The 17,599-nt window shown below is 42.5% G+C and overlaps 1 pseudogene; it reads right to left on the bottom strand.

Moving 5' to 3' along the window:
- Positions 1–305: 305 nt before the first annotated feature.
- LOC123483314 lies at positions 306–17,425 on the bottom strand (annotated as a pseudogene).
- Between the last annotated feature and the right edge of the window lie 174 nt (positions 17,426–17,599).

Below are 17,599 nucleotides of genomic sequence, written 5' to 3' on the forward strand. Positions count from 1 at the left end.
AAGGTGACTTCTCCAATTTTTACACCATCATCGGTATCACCACTCAGTAGCTCTTTCCGGAGGATCTCACGTATCCCGCTCTGGGGTGTTAATGGTGCGGCCGGCTCGGACAACATACTGATGATATTACTCTCACCAGCTGCTTCCTGGAGAATGTCACTCGGCAGCCTTCCACGCCTCAGTCTTCGTCTTTTCTGCCTCACCTGTTCTGGAGTTTTGCCCAGGCTCACTGCAATCAGCCTGTTAATATGCTTATCCCCAGCCAACTCGTGGCTCAATCGAGTCAACTCACTTTCCTCCCCGGCATCCCATCCGTCACCACCATCCTTTTTCTCCTTTTGGAAGAAAAAGTTGGCAGTGGTATGGCTTTTCTCCTGTGTGAATTTGCATATGATTTTTCAGGTGATCTGACCGTCCAAAACTCCTCTGGCAAACATTGCAGCTGTGTGGCTTCTCTCCTGTGTGAATTCTCTGGTGTTTGTACAGGGCTGAACTAGTGCCAAAGCTCAACTTACAGTGGGAACAGTGGAAGGGTTTCTGTCCAGTGTGTGTTCGCTTATGCTGCTCTAGAGAATGAGATGATCCTAGCTTCTTGCCACACTTGGGGCATTGGTAGTGTTTCTCTCCAGTGTGCACTATGTTATGTTGCCAGAGTCCACTCTTAACAGCAAACCTCTTCCCACACTCAGTACATTGGTGGGGCTTATCTCCGGTATGTCTAAGCTGGTGACATCTTAAAGTAGACGACATTCTGAAGCTTTTCCCACAGTCAGTGCATTTGTAAGATTTCTCCCCTGTGTGAATCCTCTGATGTATTCTGAGTAATTTAGCAGAGGAAAAGCTTCCCCCGCACTGCTCACAGTGGTGAGGCTTCTCTCCTGTGTGTATTCGTTTGTGTTCAAACAGTGTTGAGGCTTGTTTGAAACTCTTCCCACACTCAGAGCAGTGGAACGGTCTCTCTCCACTGTGAGTCCGCTGGTGAGCTTTTAAGCTTTGTGAAGTGTGAAGTGACAAGCTTCTACTGAGAGAGTGACGGTTAGGACTGTCCCCTGTGAAGCAAAGACAGACAGTTATGGTTCCTTCTCCATATCGAAGCCAGATTTTCACACTCTTGTAACCGAATTTAAGCATTTCAATCTTCAATGTAAAATCCTATTAAATCTTCAATGTCAATGTATCCAAGGGTGTAGGAGTGCTTGTAACGATTCTATTTAAAACAGATTGTATTTAGTGGTAATTAATGACATATGGGGAGTGTCCCAAAATAAATGTATGTAAGAGCATAAACCCACTTATCTCCAGTGATTTCCTGCAGTCGACCAGCCGCACAGACACCCTCTTCAGACCCAGCAGTAAGGGGCTACCGGGAGAGGTACGACCCAGGGACTCTGGGAGGGGTAAGGGGGAGGAGGGTTGGAGGGAGGATGAGACAGATGTTTCCTGTTAACCCAAAAAGAGAGTAGAGGGTGTTGTCATATTGGTACATTGAGAGTAAAACACCACAATAAAATGGTCTAGAGGGTAAAACAACTAAATAATGATCTAAAATGGGTCTTCAACTATTAAACCTTTGTCCAGAAAACCGTTTCTCTGAGTTGTTCCTGATGTCCCATTATAGTATAGTCTAGGGTTTTCCATTACAGCACCAGTGGGAACCAATTTGAAAAGCCATATCTCAGACTGGCCAATAAAAAGAAAGATGGGCAGTCTGAGATATGGCTGTTTCTTTGCAACTCTGCCTAGAAGGTCAGCATCCCGGAGTCGCCTCTTCCCTGTTGACGTTGAGACTGGTGTTTTGCGGGTACTATTTAATGAAGCTGCCAGTTGAGGACCTGTGAGGCAAACTAGACACTAATGTATTTGTCCTCTTGCTCAGTTGTGCACCGGGGCCTCCCACTCCTCTTTCTATTCTGGTTAGAGCCAGTTTGCGCTGTTCTGTGAAGGGAAATCTTTCTCCACCAGATTGAGAGGAGTAAAATTAGCCTTAAAAAAGGTTATCAAACTTGTCCGTGACATGTACCACCAAGTATGTAAATTTGTTGAGAACTACTCTGAAAAGGCAATGTGTGTAATGGGTAGTTACGAGCTGCAGCATTTAAAGGGAAACATTTTTCAGATTTAATTTGTAACCAGAGACTGGGCCAAATGCATTAAGAACAGATGGCCCAATGGGTAAGGGTACATCGGGGTTTGGGATATAGAGAAGCAAGTCATCCGCATAAAGTGAGACCCTTTGTTTGATGTCGCCTCTGAACTCTCCCGTTATACGTGGGTTGGATCTATGATGCCTCTGAACTCTCCCGTTAGACGTGGGTCGGATCTATGATGCCTCTGAACTCTCCCGTTATACGTGGGTCGGATCTATGGCGAGGCGTAAATATTTTCTAACTGCGAAAAAACAAATTCTCAGTTCAGAGAGACTTTTTCCTAGTTTTTTCTTTCAAAACTAGTGACATGATTTGACCTCTAATGTAGGCCTTAAAAGTCTCCCACAGAACAGATGCTGAAACGTCGGGGGTGTCGTTAGTAGCTATAAAAACATAAATCTGAGCAGTCCAAAAGTTGACTAAACTTTCATCCGACAACAAGCCCATATTAAAACGCCAAGGTCCCCCCCCAGTATACAAGCTCCTAAATCCTCTACAGGAAACATAGTGGTTCCCATAGCTATGCTAAACTCTTACCAAGTGGAGCATTGTGACAATTATGTTATAGAAGAGAAAAAATATATTTAAAAAAGATTGAAAGCAGAGTTTAGTGCCAAGTAAAGTGACAAAATAACATAGGCAGCATGACAGCTTATGGCCTCACCTAAATAAAAGGGAGCCACAAACCTACATAGAAAACAATGAAAAAATTAATACAAATATACAGTACCAGTCAAAAGTTTGGACACACCTACTCACTCCAGGGTTTGTCTTTATTTTTAATATTTTCTACATTGTAGAATAATAGTGAAGACGTCAAAACTATGAAATAACACATATGGAATCATGTAGTAACCCCCCAAAAAAGTGTTAAACAAATCAAAATATATTTTATATTTGAGATTCTTCAAATAGCCACCCTTTGCCTTGACAGCTTTGCACACTCTTGGCATTCTCTCGGAGAGTGGGGCGGCAGGTAGCTTAGCGGTTAAGAGCCTTGTGCTAGTAACCGAAAGGTCGCTGGTTCTAATCCCCGAGCCGACTAGGTGAAAAATCTGTCGATGTGCCCTTGAGCAAGGCACTTAACCCTAATTGCTCCTGTAAAATAAGAGCTTATGCTAAATGACTAAAATGTAAAAATGTAAGTTGATCATATGAATGACGTCTCTGTTGAGCCTGAACTTCCTCAAACTAAAGGGCGGCGTACTGGCCATCGCTGTCCTCCTCCCGACCTGGCGTGTTGCTTGGCGGGGTTGCTCGCCCAGGCAAGCCTGGGGCTTTACTTGGGGGCTCCTTTGGGAGGGTCACTTTTAGAGCGAGTGTCTCTTTTAACGGCCATTTCAGCGATTTGTGGAACAGTGAAGAGTCAGATTTTGTATTCGGGAATAGAAGTCAGGTTGTTGACTAGACTGAGGTCTTAAATAACAGAAATATGACCGTTTACCTCAATTAGCAGCTGTGCTAGCTTGCTGACGATAGTTCGTTAGTTGAATGCGGCCCTCTTAGGTCAAGTCGCGTTTACAGCGATTATAACGCTTCTTTCACTGTTATGAAGAGAATAAAAAAAAGAGATGAATAACCTCGTTTCGGACATTCTGCCGACCAAGTTAACCGAAACTGTGTCAAAGGAGCAGACAAATATGCCCGGCTCTCCAGTTAGTAGCTCGTTCAGGAAAATCCGAGGCTTTGCTTGCGGCCTACTTTAGCAATCATCCATTCAGCAATTCACGGCCATTATTACCGTTAGGGAGGGCAACGAGATATGAAACTATGTCAACAATACTTAGTAAAGCGAAATTATTTAAACAATACATTAAACTGTGCTCTAAATTAAATAAAGTGTGTCACAACCTGGTGAAGCTCCTGGAAACGTGTTACCCGCCGACATTCCTTCACATGACCAATCTGTCTGCAGAAGCTCACAAAATGGTTGCAAAAAGGCGGATCTTTTTTTTTCAAAATAAGAGTCGTCCTGCAATGACAAGCGAAGTTGATCGATTTTTGAAGCACTCTAATGCAGTAAACTGTGCATTGCATTGCAAACGCATAGGGGGGAAAACATAGATAATTTGATGCATTTAAAAAAAATTACTTTATTACACTGATCACAAATATTAATGCAATATGTAGTGTTGGTCCCATGTTTCAGGAGCTGAAATAAAAAATCACATTAATTTTTTTAAATATACGCACAAAATCTTATTTCTCTCAGATTTTGTGCAGAAATTTGTTTACATCCATGTTAGTGAGCATTTCTCCTTTGCCAAGATAATCCATCCAGGTGTGGCATATAAAAAAAGCTGATTAATCAACACAGGTGCACCTTGTACTGGGGACAATAAAAGACCACTCTAAAATGTGCAGTTTAGTCACAGAACACAATGCCACAGATGTCTCAAATTTTGAGGGAGCTTACAATTGGCAGGCTGACTGCAGGAATGTCCACCAGAGCTGTTGCCAGAGAATTGAATGTTCATTTCTCTACCATAAGCCGCCTCCAACGTCTTTTTAAAGAATTTGGCAGCATGTCCAACCGGCCTCACAACCTCAGACCACTTATTACCACGCCTGCCCAGGACCTCCACATCCGTTTTCTTTACCTGTGGGATCGTCTGAGGGGTGGTGTTGAGGGGTATGTCTGTCTGTAATAAAGCCATTGTGTGGGGAAAAGCTCATTCTGATTGGCTGGGCCTGGCTCACCAGTGGGTGGGCCTGGCTAACCAGTGGGTGGGCCTGGCTAACCAGTGGGTGGGCCTATGCCCCTGCCCAGTCTTGTGAAATTCATAGATTAGGGCCTAATGAATTTATTATCAATTGACTGAAACTGTGGGTTTGCACAACTGAAGAATTTCTGCACAAAAAAACATCTCAGGGAAGCTCATCTGTGTGCTCGTCGTCCTCACCTGGGTCTTAACCCGACTTCAGTGGGCAAATGCTCACCTTCGATGGCCACTGGCACACTGGAGAAGTGTGCTCTTCACGGATGAATCCCGGTTTCAACCCTACTGGGCAGATGGGAGACAGAGTGTATGGCATTGTGTGTGCGAGCAGTTTGCTGATGTCAATGTTGTGAACAGAGTGCCCCATGGTGGTGGTGGGGTTATGGTATGGGCAGGCATAAGCTACGGAAAATGAACACAATTGCATTTTATCGATGGCAATTTTAATGCACAGAGATACCATGACGAGATCCTGAGGCCCATTGTCGTGCCATTCATCCGCCGCCATCACCTCATGTTTCAGCAAGATAAATCACGGCCCCATGTTGCAAGGATCTGTACACAATTCCTGGAAGCTGAAAATGGCCCAGTTCTTCCATGGCCTGCAAACTCACCAGATATGTCACCCATTGAGCATGTTTGGGATGCTCTGGAACGACAGCATGTTCCAGTTCCCGCCAATATCCAGCAAGTTCACACAGCCATTGAAGAGGAGTGGGACAACATTCCACAGGCCACAATCAACAGTCTGATCAACTCTATGCGAAGGAGATGTGTCACACTGCATGAGGCAAATGGTGGTCACACCAGATACTGACTGGTTTTCTGATCCACGGCCCTACATTTTTTTAAAGGTATCTGTGAGGGGAGTGGAAGCTATTATGAGTATGATGGAAGTTAAGTTAAAGGTTAGTATGAACTGTTCAGATGCATATCTATATTCCCAGTCATGTGAAATCCATAGATTAGGGCCTAATTTATATATTTCAATTGACTTATTTCCTTATATGAACTGTAACTCAGTAAAATCTTTGAAATTGTTGCGTGTTGCGTTTATATTTTGGGGTCTCAAAGTGTATCTCTGTACACAATGTAGGTCTACAGAGATAGGACAAGGGCAGTGTTCATTTTGTAACCTATTTTAGATTTAGTTTGAGTCTTTATGACTAAAATACCTTTTAGTCTTAGTCATTTTCATACTTCTTAGTTTTAGTTGTTATCAGTCGACTAAAACGCTGAGACAATTTTAGTCTAGTTTAAGTCACAGTCATTTCATACCTATTTTAGTGCATTTTGTCTTATTGAACAGTTCATACTAACCTCTAACTTAACTTCCATCATAACACATAATAGCTTAGCCACAGTCATTTCAGTCCCATAATAGTCTGTGCATTTTTTTCTTCTATTAAATAATTAATATTTGTGTGGGAGTGACAGTGCAGTGTGTGTGAGCATATGACGTGTATATATATAGTCTAGTGAGTGTATATATATAGTCTAGTGTATACAGTGGGGAAAAAAAGTATTTAGTCAGCCACCAATTGTGCAAGTTCTCCCACTTAAAAAGATGAGAGAGGCCTGTCATTTTCATCATAGGTACACGTCAATTATGACAGACAAATTGAGGAAAAAAAATCCAGATAATCACATTGTAGGATTTTTAATGAATTTATTTGCAAATTATGGTGGAAAATAAGTATTTGGTCACCTACAAACAAGCAAGATTTCTGGCTCTCACAGACCTGTAACTTCTTCTTTAAGAGGCTCCTCTGTCCTCCACTCGTTACCTGTATTAATGGCACCTGTTTGAACTTGTTATCAGTATAAAAGACACCTGTCCACAACCTCAAACAGTCACACTCCAAACTCCACTATGGTCAAGACCAAAGAGCTGTCAAAGGACACCAGAAACAAAATTGTAGACCTGCACCAGGCTGGGAAGACTGAATCTGCAATAGGTAAGCAGCTTGGTTTGAAGAAATCAACTGTGGGAGCAATTATTAGGAAATGGAAGACATACAAGACCACTGATAATCTCCCTCGATCTGGGGCTCCACGCAAGATCTCACCCCGTGGGGTCAAAATGATCACAAGAACGGTGAGCAAAAATCCCAGAACCACACGGGGGGACCTAGTGAATGACCTGCAGAGAGCTGGGACCAAAGTAACAAAGCCTACCATCAGTAACACACTACTCCGCCAGGGACTCAAATCCTGCATTGCCAGACGTGTCCCCCTGCTTAAGCCAGTACATGTCCAGGCCCGTCTGAAGTTTGCTAGAGTGCATTTGGATGATCCAGAAGAGGATTGGGAGAATGTCATATGGTCAGATGAAACCAAAATAGAACTTTTTGGTAAAAACTCAACTCATCGTGTTTGGAGGACAAAGAATGCTGAGTTGCATCCAAAGAACACCATACCTACTGTGAAGCATGGGGTTGGAAACTTCATGCTTTGGGGCTGTTTTTCTGCAAAGGGACCAGGACGACTGATCCGTGTAAAGGAAAGAATGGGGCCATGTATCGTGAGATTTTGAGTGAAAACCTCCTTCCATCAGCAAGGGCATTGAAGATGAAACGTGGCTGGGTCTTTTAGCATGACAATGATCCCAAACACACCTCCCGGGCAACGAAGGAGTGGCTTCGTAAGAAGCATTTCAAGGTCCTGGAGTGGCCTAGCCAGTCTCCAGATCTCAACCCCATAGAAAATCTTTGGAGGGAGTTGAAAGTCCGTGTTGCCCAGCGACAGCCCCAAAACATCACTGCTCTAGAGGAGATCTGCATGGAGGAATGGTCCAAAATACCAGCAACAGTGTGTGAAAACCTTGTGAAGACTTACAGAAAACGTTTGACCTGTGTCATTGCCAACAAGGGGTATATAACAAGGTATTGAGAAACTTTTGTTATTGACCAAATACTTATTTTCCACCATAATTTGCAAATAAATTCATAAAAAATCCTACAATGTGATTTTCTGGAATTTCTTTTCTCATTTTGTCTGTCATAGTTGACATGTACCTATGATGAAAATTACAGGCCTCTCTCATCTTTTTAAGTGGGAGAACTTGCACAATTGGTGGCTGACTAAATACTTTTTTTCCCCACTGTATATATAGTCTAGTGTATATATATAGTCTAGTGAGTGTGTATATATATAGTCTAGTGAGTGTATATATATAGTCTAGTGAGTTTATATATATAGTCTAGTGAGTGTGTATATATAGTCTAGTGTATATATATAGTCTAGTGAGTGTATATATATATATAGTCTAGTGAGTGTATATATATATAGTCTAGTGAGTGTGCGTAGGGTCAGTGCAAGACAAAGTCAGTGCAGATAGTTTTGGGTAACTTTTAATTCACTATTTAGCAGTCTGGCTATTTAGCAGTCTGGCTATTTGAGTCAATATCACTATGAGGTGCCTTTGGTGTCCTCATCAGACTCACTCACTCATCATGAAAATGTAGCAGAATAATGAAAGTCTGAGGTCTTATTATAAGTGGCCAAACATTTGCACACATATCAGTAGAATGATAAGTCTCTAAAAAAGTGTTTCCTTCATTTTATTAATTTTTTTTCATTGGATGTACGTGATTTTGGCATGTCCCACACACTGCTCTGCTAACTACAGTGTGTGTAATAAGTGGTTAAATGATACTAAATCCAATTTTTTTTACATGGTTTTACTGTCCACAATAAGTTATTTGATAAAACAAGTAATTTTGATCATGTATATTGTATTTTCATAATCATATTGAACATTTTGCATGTGTCCCTGAAATTGCTGTCCACCCTGTCATTATGGGGTAACTGCCCCTTTAAGAAACCCACTGATGTTTTCAGTGACATCACTACGAGCATTTTGTCTTTCTTCAATGAAGGCTGAAGCAGTGTCTAGTTGCAGAGTAAGTATTTACACTTATGTTTCATAATTTTCATCATATTATGTGTGTAGTTGGATGTTGTCAAAATGCCAAAAATGTCCACCCTGTCATTGTCCACCCTGTCAGCAAGCCTTCCATGACAGGGTGGACATGGTTCATGACAGGAAGGACATGTGCATAGTTTAGGCCACATACTGATAATGTTACACATATTACAACAGCTATTACACACATTTTATAACAGTACATGCTATACATAGTAAGAATGGACAATATGGACAATTTTTTTGGCGATATCGGTATCAGCAAACCTAGTTTGATAATGCAAGCCTAGTTTACCGGGACTGCCAATTAAAGTGTGTAAGGGAACATTTTGAATCGTCTTTTTCAAGGAATGAGATCAAAAGGAGCTGAGATAGCAAGGAGATATCGGGAACGTCGTGATGCTGACCCAGACAGAAGAAGAAAGTCCCTTGAGAAAGAAAGGGTCAAATGGAAAAAAGACAGAGAGACTGGAAAGAAGAAGGGTGTCAATGAGCTCAGTGAGAGAGAGAAGAGGGCAAAAAGAAAGAAATGGAGAGAGGCAAAAAGTCAAGCCAGAGCCAGAAACAGGGCCAGTGCTTTGCTACAGTCAGAGACACCACCCAACTTCCCTGCTGAAACTCCTGAAAATCAGCATGAGCCAGGGCCCTCCAGGTTAGAGGTGAAAAGCCTGGACACATCTGTCGAGCTGTTCTTCATCCCAGAGAGGGATATTGAATCAAAGCCTGAGGTACCTGCAATAGCTGCCATAAAAGGCACTATGAGAATCCACCAAGCTATCAGTCTGACACCCGGCCAAATGAAATACAGAGACATTTCATGTCTGTGTAAAAGGGAGGAAGGTGTTTTGGACTGCCCCTGCTTTAACCTTCAAGAGGTCACTCTAGCTAATGTTCCTGTTTCATCTGACAAGTCCCCAGCATGTGGAAAGACACCAGATAATCCTAGGAGACCAGAAATGATTGAGGTAAAGCACATTGGAGAGTGGTGCGTCGTTAATTATGACAATGAAGCATACCCAGGTATCATCATGGATGCAGAAGGGCACAGTGTGAAAGTTAAGTGTATGCAACGCCATGGCATAAACAAGTTCAAATGGCCAAGTCTTCGGGACGACATCTGTTGGTACCATGACTGGCAGGTACTTTGCCTAATACCAGAACCACAGGCTCTGAACAAGCGCTCTGTACAGATTGAAGTGTCTGCATGGAAGTATGTGGAACAGCAACTGCAGAACTGAGCCATGTCTCTGCAGAAAGGGAGAGACTGTTTGGAGATGCGTTCAAGTGATCTTTCTGTAATATTCTGTTTTTTCAAATCAACTGTTCTCCACTTAAAAAACATTTTTCTTCTTGTTCTACAGTTGAATGTTTGACTTTCACTGTGCAGAATGATGTACAGAGTTTAATGCTAGAAGGCCACATTAATGTCTCATTTTGGGCATCTTTATTCAGTGGCTGCATGCAGGTAGAGTGGATCAAAAACAGTCTGTTCAACTTGTAATTTCCCCCTACATGGGAAAAGGCATTTTTTACATCATTTTCTTGCATTGTTCCTTGCATTCATTAGGCCATTCAATGACATTTCACAACGTGTCCACTCTGTCATGCCCAGGGTCCACCCTGTCATGTCACTGTCCACCCTGTTATTTTCATGTTCTATGAAAATAAACAAATTATTTTCACAAGTTAGCAAAATCTTTTGTGTGATTCCTTTATAAACAAATGAGGGCCAAATAGTATTGTTTGAAAGTTTGACCAGATATCTTTTTTGTTAGATTTTATTTAGAAAAGAAAGTGCAACTCTCGCAGATTTTATAGAGAAACAAATAGTTTGCCATAATTTCATTATTATCCAAATACTTTTCCCATAAACTAAAATATATTGTTGAGAAAGTGACTAAATAGTTTTCTGAAAATGTACGTTTTATAATCACTATGTAATTACAATGTATTTATTCTGCTTTGAAATTGTCCATGACAGGGTGGACATATTTTGCTGTTTGTATGTAAATTGTCTGCTTGCAGTTAATTTATAAAAAGTGTGGGAGCTTGACCAATATGCATTTCTAACAGCATAACATATACTTAATACAATGAATATGAAGTTCAATGGAAAATCTCAGCTTTTTGGGGGGGAAATGGGGAAGTCTCAAAGGCACCTTATGGTGATATTGACCCATTTAGCTTATTTAGCTTATGATTTGGCTTATCGCTTGGAGTTAGAAGCTGTCTCGCAGCCTGCTGGTCCGAGAGCCGATGCTCCAGAACCGTTTGCCGGATGGTAGAAGAGTGAACAGTCTATGGCTTGGGTGGCTGGGGTCTTTGGCAATTTTTCAGGCCTTTGTCTGTCACTGCCTGATATAGAGGTCCTGGATGGAAGCGCGCTTTGGCCCCAGTGATGTACTGGGCTGTCCGCACCACCTTTTCTAGTACTGTGCGGTCAAGGGTGGTACAATTGCCATACCAAGTGGTGATGCAGCCAGTCAAGATGCTCTCGATGGTGCAGCTGTATAACTTTTTGTGGATCTGAAGGCCCATGCCAATTATTTTCAGCCTCCTGAGCCTACTGGGCGAGTGTGTGTGGACCATGTTACAGTAGGGGAAAAAAGTATTTAGTCAGCCACCAATTGTGCAAGTTCTCCCACTTAAAAAGATGAGAGAGGCCTGTAATTTTCATCAATGGTACACGTCAACTATGACAGACAAAATGAGAAAGAAAATTCCAGAAAATCACATTGTAGGATTTTTAATGAATTTATTTGCAAATTACTGTAAGTCTTGAATTGATGCTTTGCCTTTTTGATAGGGCTGTCACTGAGAGAAACTGTTCCTGGTCACTAGATAATAGGGCTGTCACTGAGAGAAACTGTTCCTGGTCACTAGATAATAGGGCTGTCACTGAGAGAAACTGTTCCTGGTCACTAGATAATAGGGCTGTCACTGAGAGAAACGGTTCCAGGTCACTAGATAATATGGCTGTCACTGAGAGAAACTGTTCATGGTCACTAGACAATAGGGCTGTCACTGAGAGAAACGGTTCCTGGTCACTAGATAATAGGGCTGTCACTGAAAGAAACTGTTCCTGGTCACTAGATAATAGGGCTGTCACTGAGAGAAACTGTTCCTGGTCACTAGATAATAGGGCTGTCACAGTGACAGCCATATTATCTAGTGACCAGGAACAGTTTCTCTCAGTGACAGCCCTATCAAAAAGGCAAAGCATCAATTCAAGACTAAGATCAAATCCTCACACGCCAGCTCTGATGCCAAGTAATGCAAGCCTACCAGACGAGCTAAATGCCTTCTAAGCTCACTTCTAGGCAAGCAACACTGAACCATGCATGAGAGCACCAGCTGTTCCGGACAACTTTGTGATCTCAGTCTCTGTAGTCGATGTAAGACCTTTAAACAGGTTAACATTCGCTATGCTGACCCTCAATACCGGTTCCTCAGGAGTGCGTACTTAGTCCCTTTCTGTACTCTCTGTTCATACACAACTGCTTGGCCGCGCAAGACTTCAACATCCTTATCAAGTTTGCTGACGACGCGACGGTGGTAGGCCTGATCACCGACAGCGATGAGACAGCCTACAGGGAGGAGGTCAGAGACTTAGCAGGGTGTTGCCAGGACAACAACCTCTCCCTCAACGTCAGTAAGACCAAGGAGCTGATGGTGGACTACAGGAGAAAGAGGGGAGACCACGCCTCCATCCACATCGACGGGGCTGTTATGGAGCAAGTCAAGAGCTTCAGGTTCCTTGGCGTCCACATCACTAAGGACCTATCATGGTCCACACACACAAGCACAGTTGTGAAGAGGGCACGGCAGCGCCTCTTCCCCATCAGGAGGCTGAAAATAATTGGCATGGGCCTTCAGATCCTCAAAAAGTTATACAGCTGCACCATCGAGAGCATCTTGACTGGCTCCATCACCACTTGGTATGGCAATTGCACCGCCCTTGACCGCACAGTACTAGGAAAGGGTGGTGCGGACAGCCCAGTACATCACTGGGGCCCATGCTCGCTGCCATCCAGGACCTCTATATCAGGCAGTGACAGACAAAGGCCTGAAAAATTGCCAAAGACCCCACCCACCCAAGCCATAGACTGTTCACTATTCTACCATCCGGCAAACGGTTCTGGAGCATCGGCTCTCGGACCAGCAGGCTCTGAGACAGCTTCTAACTCCAAGCGATAAGACTAAATAGCCAGGCTGCTAAATAGTGAATTAATAGTTACCCAAACTATCTGCACTGACTCTGTCTTGCACTGACCCTACGCACACTCACTAGACTATATATATACACTAGACTATATATATACACTCACTAGACTATATATATACACACACTCACTAGACTATATATATATACACTCACTAGACTATATATATACACACTCACTAGACTATATATATATACACTCACTAGACTATATATATACACTCACTAGACTATATATATACACACTCACTAGACTATATACAGTGGGGAAAAAAAGTATTTAGTCAACCACCAATTGTGCAAGTTCTCCCACTTAAAAAGATGAGAGAGGCCTGTAATTTTCATCATAGGTACACGTCAACTATGACAGACAAATTGAGAAAAAAAAATCCAGAAAATCACATTGTAGGATTTTTAATGAATTTATTTGCAAATGATGGTGGAAAAAAAGTATTTGGTCACCTACAAACAAGCAAGATTTCTGGCTCTCACAGACCTATAACTTCTTCTTTAAGAAGCTCCTCTGTCCTTCACTCGTTACCTGTATTAATGGCACCTGTTTGAACTTGTTATCAGTATAAAAGACACCTGTCCACAACCTCAAACAGTCACACTCCAAACTCCACTATGGCCAAGACCAAAGAGCTGTCAAAGGACACCAGAAACAAAATTGTAGACCTGCACCAGGCTGGGAAGACTGAATCTGCAATAGGTAAGCAGCTTGGTTTGAAGAAATCAACTGTGGGAGCAATTATTAGGAAATGGAAGACATACAAGACCACTGATAATCTCCCTCGATCTGGGGCTCCACGCAAGATCTCACCCGGTGGGGTCAAAATGATCACAAGAACGGTGAGCAAAAATCCCAGAACCACACGGGGGGACCTAGTGAATATCCTGCAGAGAGCTGGGACCAAAGTAACAAAGCCTACCATCAGTAACACACTACGCCGCCAGGGACTCAAATCCTGCAGTGCAAGACGTGTCCCCCCTGCTTAAGCCAGTACATGTCCAGGCCCGTCTGAAGTTTGTTTGAGTGCATTTGGATGATCCAGAAGAGGATTGGGAGAATGTCATATGGTCAGATGAAACCAAAATATAACTTTTTGATAAAAACTCAACTCGTCGTGTTTGGAGGACAAAGAATGCTGAGTTGCATCCAAAGAACACCATACCTACTGTGAAGCATGGGGGTGGAAACATCATGCTTTGGGGCTGTTTTTCTGCAAAGGGACCAGGACGACTGATCCGTGTAAAGGAAAGAATGAATGGGGCCATGTATCGTGAGATTTTGAGTGAAAACCTCCTTCCATCAGCAAGGGCATTGAAGATGAAACGTGGCTGGGTCTTTCAGCATGACAATGATCCCAAACACACCGCCCGGGCAACGAAGGAGTGGCTTCGTAAGAAGCATTTCAAGGTCCTGGAGTGGCCTAGCCAGTCTCCAGATCTCAACCCCATAGAAAATCTTTGGAGGGAGTTGAAAGTCCGTGTTGCCCAGCGACAGGCCCAAAACATCACTGCTCTATAGGAGATCTGCATGGAGGAATGGGCCAAAATACCAGCAACAGTGTGTGAAAACCTTGTGAAGACTTACAGAAAACGTTTGACCTGTGTCATTGCCAACAAAGGATATATAACAAAGTATTGAGAAACTTTTGTTATTGACCAAATACTTATTTTCCACCATAATTTGCAAATACAATCATTAAAAATCCTACAATGTGATTTTCTGGATTTTTTTTTCTCATTTTGTCTGTCATAGTTGACGTGTACCTATGATGAAAATTACAGGCCTCTCTCATCTTTTTAAGTGGGAGAACTTGCACAATTGGTGGCTGACTAAATACTTTTTTTCCCCACTGTATATACACTCACTAGACTATATATATACACGTCATATGCTCACACACACTGCACTGTCACTCCCACACAAATATTAATTATTTAATAGAAGAAAAAAATGCACAGACTATTATGGGACTAAAATGACCGTGGCTAAGTTATTATGTGTTATGATGGAAGTTAAGTTAGAGGTTAGTATGAACTGTTCAATAAGACAAAATGAACTAAAATAGGTATGAAATGACTGTGACTTAAACTAGACTAAAATTGTCTCAGCGTTTTAGTCGACTGATAACAACTAAAACTAAGAAGTATGAAAATGACTAAGACTAAAATGTATTTTAGTCATAAAGACTCAAACTAAATCTAAAATAGGTGACAAAATGAACACTGCCCTTGTCCTATCTCTGTAGACCTACATTGTGTACAGAGATACACTTTGAGACCCCAAAATATAAACGCAACACGCAACAATTTCAAAGATTTTACTGAGTTACAGTTCATATAAGGAAATAAGTCAATTGAAATAAATAAATTAGGCCCTAATCTATGGATTTCACATGACTGGGAATATAGATATGCATCTGAACAGTTCATACTAACCTTTAACTTAACTTCCATCATACTCATAATAGCTTCCACTCCCCTCACAGATACCTTTAAAAAAAGGTAGGGCCGTGGATCAGAAAACCAGTCAGTATCTGGTGTGACCACCATTTGCCTCATGCAGTGTGGCACATCTCCTTCGCATAGAGTTGATCAGACTGTTGATTGTGGCCTGTGGAATGTTGTCCCACTCCTCTTCAATGGCTGTGCGAACTTGCTGGATATTGGCGGGAACTGGAACACGCTGTCGTTCCAGAGCATCCCAAACATGTTCAATGGGTGACATATCTGGTGAGTTTGCAGGCCATGGAAGAACTGGGCCATTTTCAGCTTCCAGGAATTGTGTACAGATCCTTGCAACATGGGGCCGTGATTTATCTTGCTGAAACATGAGGTGATGGCGGCGGATGAATGGCACGACAATGGGCCTCAGGATCTCGTCATGGTGTTTGTACAGGGCTGAACTAGTGCCAAAGCTCAACTTACAGTGGGAACAGTGGAAGGGTTTCTGTCCAGTGTGTGTTCGCTTATGCTGCTCTAGAGAATGAGATGATCCTAGCTTCTTGCCACACTAGGGGCATTGGTAGTGTTTCTCTCCTGTGTGCACTATGTTATGTTGCCAGAGTCCACTCTTAACAGCAAACCTCTTCCCACACTCAGTACATTGGTGGGGCTTATCTCCGGTATGTCTAAGCTGGTGACATCTTAAAGTAGACGACATTCTGAAGCTTTTCCCACAGTCAGTGCATTTGTAAGATTTCTCCCCTGTGTGAATCCTCTGATGTATTCTGAGTAATTTAGCAGAGGAAAAGCTTCCCCCGCACTGCTCACAGTGGTGAGGCTTCTCTCCTGTGTGTATTTGTTTGTGTTCAAACAGTGTTGAGGCTTCTTTGAAACTCTTCCCACACTCAGAGCAGTGGAACGGTCTCTCTCCACTGTGAGTCCGCTGGTGAGCTTTTAAGCTTTGTGAAGTGTGAAGTGACAAGCTTCTACTGAGAGAGTGACGGTTAGGACTGTCCCCTGTGAAGCAAAGACAGACAGTTATGGTTCCTTCTCCATATCGAAGCCAGATTTTCACACTCTTGTAACCGAATTTAAGTATTTCAATCTTCAATGTAAAATCCTATTAAATCTTCAATGTCAATGTATCCAACGGTGTAGGAGTGCTTGTAACGATTCTATTTAAACAGATTGTATTTAGTGGTAATTAATTCTCTCATGTATCCGTAGTGTCCCAAAATAAATGTCTGTAAGAGCATAAACCCACTTATCTCCAGTGATTTCCTGCAGTCGACCAGCCGCACAGACACCCTCTTCAGACCCAGCAGTAAGGGGCTACCGGGAGAGGTACGACCCAGGGACTCTGGGAGGGGTAAGGGGGAGGAGGGTTGGAGGGAGGATGAGACAGATGATTCCTGTTAACCCAAAAAGAGAGTAGAGGGTGTTGTCATATTGGTACATTGAGAGTAAAACTCCACAATAAAATGGTCTAGAGGGTAAAACAACTAAATAATGATTTTAAAAAATGGGTCTTCAACTATTAAACCTTTGTCCAGAAAACCGTTTCTCTGAGTTGTTCCTGATGTCCCATTATAGTATAGTCTAGGGTTTTCCATTACAGCACCAGTGGAAACCAATTTGAAAAGCTGTTGCCAGAGAATTGAATGTTCATTTCTCTACCATAAGCCGCCTCCAACGTCTTTTTAAAGAATTTGGCAGCATGTCCAACCGGCCTCACAACCTCAGACCACTTATAACCACGCCAGCCCAGGACCTCCACATCCGTTTTCTTTACCTGTGGGATCGTCTGAGGGGTGGTGTTGAGGAGTATTTCTGTCTGTAATAAAGCCATTGTGTGGGGAAAAGCTCATTCTGATTGGCTGGGCCTGGCTCACCAGTGGATGGGATATAGATATGCATCTGAACAGTTCATACTAACCTTTAACTTAACTTCCATCATACTCATAATAGCTTCCACTCCCCTCACAGATACCTTAAAAAAAAGGAAGGGCCGTGGATCAGAAAACCAGTCAGTATCTGGTGTGACCACCATTTGCCTCATGCAGTGTGACACATCTCCTTCGCATAGAGTTGATCAGACTGTTGATTGTGGCCTGTGGAATGTTGTCCC

This window comes from Coregonus clupeaformis, unplaced genomic scaffold (assembly GCF_020615455.1).
Source record: "Coregonus clupeaformis isolate EN_2021a unplaced genomic scaffold, ASM2061545v1 scaf0078, whole genome shotgun sequence".
Classification (NCBI taxonomy): domain Eukaryota; kingdom Metazoa; phylum Chordata; class Actinopteri; order Salmoniformes; family Salmonidae; genus Coregonus; species Coregonus clupeaformis.